The 6,000-nt window shown below is 35.7% G+C and overlaps 1 protein-coding gene across 17 annotated transcripts in view; it reads left to right on the top strand.

The window, feature by feature from the left end:
- Positions 1-213: 213 nt before the first annotated feature.
- The window catches only part of LOC114362341 (mucin-3A), a 110,385-nt gene continuing 104,598 nt past the window's right edge, over positions 214-6,000 (top strand). For 16 of the 17 annotated variants that reach the window (XR_003656669.1, XM_028317706.1, XM_028317818.1 and 13 more), the window contains exons 1-2: positions 214-306; positions 472-572. The gene's annotated coding sequence lies outside the window, so the exon portion shown is untranslated. Of the gene's footprint in view, positions 317-471; positions 573-6,000 lie in introns of all 17 variants that reach the window. The other variant, XM_028317715.1, reaches the window with a different exon arrangement.

The raw sequence follows: 6,000 nt of genomic DNA, 5'->3' as shown, positions 1-6,000 counted from the left end.
ACATAATTTTACCGTGTCCCTGAAACACTGTCTTTTTCAGACATTCTTTTTTTCGAATTCAAACTTGCTCAACTTGCTTTATGAGCCAATCTTAGCCACAATAGACACTAGGCCATAGACTATAGACTAAAGTGCAGACAATGATCGAACAAAGGCAGTCCTGAAGACCAGCCTCCGGAGCGTGTGCATGCGTGCTTAGGGTGGGTGTAGACGCACGCTGCAGACGGAGCCCGCGCCAGTCGCCATCCGCGCACCGTTCCACGCACGCGCGACGCACACCCGCCACAATTCAAACCTCGAGCTTACGTTCGAAACTGTTAAATAATTTATTTTTCTCAATCGAACGCACTCAAGCGCAACTGAAACACTCAACTGGCCAGTGTCACAGTTGCAACGCGGCCGTTGACATCGCGATTTTCGAACGTCTCGACGAATTTTGGCGGGAAGTGCGTGATGTGACCATTGTTACAGTGAGGTGATAAGGTGATTGCTACAGCTTGTGACAGAATGGTGGATTCCACATAAGTCTTATTAGTGTTAAAGAATTTTGTGAACTCGAATTTATTTCGAAGGTGAGTGCATATTTCGCATTTGAGTGGCCGTTACTCAATGATTAAGTCTCTTTCGCTTTCTAAATAGTCGGCCATGAGTGGTGGCCGCAGTCACGATTAAACTGATTTAATTTTGCTGTAAGAAATTATTTGGAACGTTATTTCGTTGCCTGCATCTGGTCCGGAGTGTAAAACTCGTTTTATGAAAGTAAAACTGCTGGCTACCAGCCGGCACTTAAGTTGTTACATTTCACTCGATTTGTCGCGAAAGGAAAAGTTAATATTTTTCTCTTAATTAAGCCTAAATTACCTAATCCACGGCAGCGTATGTCAATCTTTTTACTGCGGCAAAGTTGCTTGCTTAGATTGTAATTTAGTATTAACTTTATTTAATTAGTTGCATAATTAACCATCATAACCGTTACGGAGAATTATAATGTTCTTAATCTTCTAAGCGGTCCGTTTGTTTTCTTTTTTTTAGACAAACACATCTTAACTCTACACGTCAAAACTACTGTACATAAATCTAACCCACCAGTTTTTAATTTGGCTATATTTTGTTTTCATCAAACTACTTTCAGCCTATCAAGGTCGAATCTTAGTTTTTCTGCTGACTAGACTGACAAACAAAAATAAAAGAGAAGAGAGGCAACTGCTGCTGCTAATTTTAGCGAAATAGTTTTCAGCAAGTTTCTGTTCATAATTTAAATTAAGTAACAATTGGGTGATAGAATTGTCTCTACCAATATCCTAATTAGTCAAGCTACAACTTTATGTTGTACTACGGAAGTGACAGAACAGAAAAACCTGTCTGAAATTAACTTACAAGACCTTTAAGTTTTTGAATAAAGATAACAATTACTTACCAACTTTATTAATATCGTAAGGCTTACTTTGTGATTATTTTAACCCTTAAGCGCAGAACAACATTTGACATAACAAGCTCTATTCTTGCTTTTTTATCGCATCGTATAAATAGTTTCTTAAAAATGTATTTATTTATTTAAAACTTTAGTGCCGAATTAATTTGTACATAAGGCGAACGCACTAAAGCATTTTCAACCCGTTTACCTTTGGGTTGAACAAAAAGATAGTGAAATAAAATTTGTATTATAAGTACTTACTACTTACTATCGTTGCCTATGTAAGGTGTTTTAGACCAGTTGACACTGTTTGATCACACACAAAGTTATTTGAGATAAAAAGAAAACCATGTGGGCAAAACCGTGGGCAGGAACTATCTACTAGCTATGTACATACATATAAATATGTGTGACATAAAGCGATGAGCTCTTCTATTATGTATGGTAGTTAAATCCCACGCATCTTAACTTGGTTCCTACTATTTATTATCTTATTATAACTAATACGAAACTATGTTTTTTGCTCGTCAAGAAAATGTTACGTGTTGCAGTTAATCCAAGCTACGATGGTGAAGTTTGATTAATAACTATTTGATCATATCCATTTGCTACTGCGTTGAACGATGACTCTTTGATTTCACCATTTCAAATAAAGAAAGAAAAACTATTTGGTACCAAAACTAAAAACATAACTTTGAATAATGTCTGCTGTAATTGTAAAATAATTTGTTAGATTATAGTAATAAATTGGTATTTAGTTAGGTGTGGGTCCAGTCATCATTTTTCATACTTGCGAAGAGCGAAGTTCATTCACTTGGTGTCAGTGTCAAATAGTTAACCCAAAGTGGCTAAAAAGTTGACAACACAACCTTATTGTAACAAAGATCTGTAGCGAAATTTTTAGTTACTTTGGGTGTCACGAACTATTTGACTCAAAATCAAATTAAAATATAAATATTTTATTCCGTTTAGACCAATATTTTGTCACTTATGAACATTCTAACTGTACATATTGAAATCAAAATTTTTAAGTGAACTCTTTATCGAAGCCAGACCCAAATTGCATGAATTATGTCATAATCATTAGTATTATTAACGGTATGTTAAGTAACAATAAATAAATTATTAGAATGGATAATATTGTAAATAATAAATTCCTATTAAATTTTATAATTCGGTGAGTAAACGAAAGTCGTGTTCTTTAGTTTTGCTTTGATTTGTTGTTCAATATAAACGAAATTAAACAAGTATTGCGCTAATGTCTTAGTGACCGAGTTCCCATGCCGGTAAAGCTATTTAAAATTCTCAAAATAATTTACTACTTAAAATTACCCCGTTAGGGGTTGAATTTTTAACAAAAAAAAAAATCCGTTGGTCCTTAATTTTTTTCTTCATCATCACTTCATTTGATCTTATATGCAGGAGCATGAGCTATCTCTAATTTGTCAGAGAGAGATAGAGCATTTGGTCTACACTCCTGACGCTGGCAAGACGGGATAAAGAGGCCTGATGATCGCATCGTTTCAGCCAAATGACGTCCACTGCTGGACAAAGGCCCTTAAGGATTTCCACAAAGACCCGTCCTGCGCCGCTCGGATCTAGGCACCTTCCGCGACCTTCACCAGATCGTCGGTCCACCTAGTGGGAGGCCTGTAAGCGCTACGTCTTCGGTCGATGATCGCATTTGTTCTTTATTCAGCTTTTACGTCATCCGCAAGAAAAGTAGGAGTATTTATTTTGTCTCAAAACTGGAGAATATAATATTGCCCAAATGATTGTACTACTAACCGAACAGCTGAAATCGATCAACGCAACCAATCTAGCCGTGATACGCAACGCTTAGCTCCATAAACTGGGACGTGTCCGATTTGCATCGTAACTCGAGCAAACTACTGTTTATGCGTTTTGTTAATCAATGGTGATTTAATATTACCATCGAAAATGTTATTATTAACGTAATACTATAGCTGAGCTTCCTATGATGATGAAAGAATGGGAAGTGTCCGTTTCATTCAGCTTGACACATTGAATCATTCAAATGTACAAATTAAAAAGAACATCCATTTGCTTGTAATTTTTCAACTGATTACAATTTTACAAAATATTCCACATTAGCGGCCGCCCGCCACTTCGTACGCGTGGATCCCGTTTTATCCCCTTAGGGATGAAGTTTCATAAAATCCGTTCTTAGTGAGCACCACCACCTACGTTCTAAAAGGAACCCCCATGCAAAATTTGAGACTCTTAGCACTTGTAGTTTCTGAGATTTCGTGATGAGTGAGTGAGTCAGTCAGTCAATCAGTCAGTGACCTATCGCTTTTATAAATATAGATAGATAGATAAATAAAAGTAACCTATATAAATTGTTAAGAAACTGCTGCTATCAAATAGTCAGCGAAGTTTTGAAGGCTTATCTTTATTGTAAAGGTTTATTGACTTAATAAAATTTAAGTGGATTAAAGTTTGAATTTATTAACTAATTCGTAAACTAATAGTTTGCCTATAAGAAGTGTTAATGTCTTTGTCAAGATCATGGCTGTGGCAGTAGGGGGTCCAAGGTTATCACATAAGTTGTCTCAAAACACATGGGCTTTTCTATTTTGTGTCATGGGCTCATGTCTTTATCAAGATCATGGTGGTGGATGGTCCAAGGTTTTCACAAAAGTTTTATAATGTGGCGCCTCATAAACTCATGGGCTCTACACGGAATGTCTTTATAAGGTTGGGCCATAAAGTTGAAGATAGAGCCAACTTCAGCCCACACTCATCCACATTTGACAAAGGTAAAACTGTGATTCATGGTCCACTATTTTTGTCTATTGATCCACGCGGAAGCTAAAACCTATGATTTTGTAAAAGAAGTATCAAATATGTTTACTAAAGTAGGTACAGTTAAATTAGTAAGGCTATTAATTAAATTGTTCTTAACGTTAATGTTTCATGATACACTAACGAATTACTTAATAACATGCTAGACTGCATCCCACTTAACATCAGGTGCGATTGTGGTCAAATAACTGCCTTGTTATGTATGTATGCAAAAAAAAATTGTCTCTAGAACCTACGATTTTGCAAGAGATGCATCACCCTAAAGTGCAGTTAAATTACTAAGACCATTAATTAAAATGTTCTAAACATCGATTAGATACGCGATCTGCATCACGAATCTAAACACACTTGAGAACAGCCATTAAATAACGTCTGCTCCAATATTTAAATGCTATTGAAAAGTGAAAAAGGTGGGCATTCCAGCGCGGGCGCCGATCGGTAGAAAGTGAACGCGTGCGGCTACTGAGTCGCATTTAGACTCGCACGCAAATTCACAGAGCGCTCGTTAATCATTGCGTTGGGTTTTTTCGATTGGTTTCGTTGGTTGACCGGTTTTATTTGTATAGAGAACAATAGTGTCTAGACAAACCTAAAAAGGATTTAGGACGCTATTTGGATCAAATATGTAATTGCTCAATAATGAATAATAAATAAATAAAATAAAAAATAAAAACTGACCAATCAAATTAACAATGTTTGATAATTATTATAATATTGTAACTATAATCTTATTGCACGATGAAAAAAATCATACAAAAGGTGGACTTAATGCTATAAGAATTCGCCGCCAGTCAACCCCAGGGTTATGCAGAAAGCTGTGAGTGCGGTACAACTTAAATCAGTATGTGAAGAAAAAGAGAAAAAAAATACAAGTTTTAATTGATATAATATGTATCATCACAGGTATATATAATACTAGCTGACCCGGCGAACTTTGTTCCGCCTTAATAGCAATAAATAAGCAGACTTTTTTTTTATTTCGAACGGGATAAAAAGTATCCTATGTCCTTCTCCTGGCTCTAAACTACCTCCCTGACAATTTTCAGCTAAATCGGTTCAGCCGTTCTTGAGTTATAAGTGGTGTAACTAACACGACTTTCTTTTATATATATAGAATAGAATATAGATATAGATTGCACGATGAAAAAATCATACAAAAGGTGGACTTAATGCTATAAGCATTCGCCGCCAGTCAACCCCAGGGTTATGCAGAAAGCTGTGAGTGCGGTACAACTTAAATCAGTATATTGTGAAGAAAAAGAGAAAAAAAAATACAAGTTTTAATTGATATAATATGTATCATCACAGGTATATATAATACTAGCTGACCCGGCGAACTTTGTTCCGCCTTAATGGCAATAAATAACGGGATAAAAAGTATCCTATGTCCTTCTCCTGGCTCTAAACTACCTCCCTGACAATTTTCAGCTAAATCGGTTCAGCCGTTCTTGAGTTATAAACGAAGTAACTAACACGACTTTCTTTTATATATATAGATAGAATATAGATATAGATTGCACGATGAAAAAATCATATAAAAGGTGTACTTAATGCTATAAGCATTCTCCGCCAGTCAACCCCAGGGTTATGCAGAAAGCTGTGAGTGCGGTACAAGTTAAATCAGTATGTGAAGAAAAAGAGAAAAGTTTTAATTGATAAAATATTTTAGATACATATACATACATACAATCAAATTGTTCAGATTGCAAAATTTCCATGAACAAAAACAGATTAAAGAAGACAAAAATCTATCAATA

This window comes from Ostrinia furnacalis, unplaced genomic scaffold, assembly GCF_004193835.3.
Source record: "Ostrinia furnacalis isolate ACB-3 unplaced genomic scaffold, ASM419383v2 OfSCF0389, whole genome shotgun sequence".
Taxonomy (NCBI): Eukaryota; Metazoa; Arthropoda; class Insecta; order Lepidoptera; family Crambidae; genus Ostrinia; species Ostrinia furnacalis.
The sequence above is the reverse complement of the archived record's forward strand: the minus strand, read 5'-3'. Positions and strand labels throughout refer to the sequence as shown.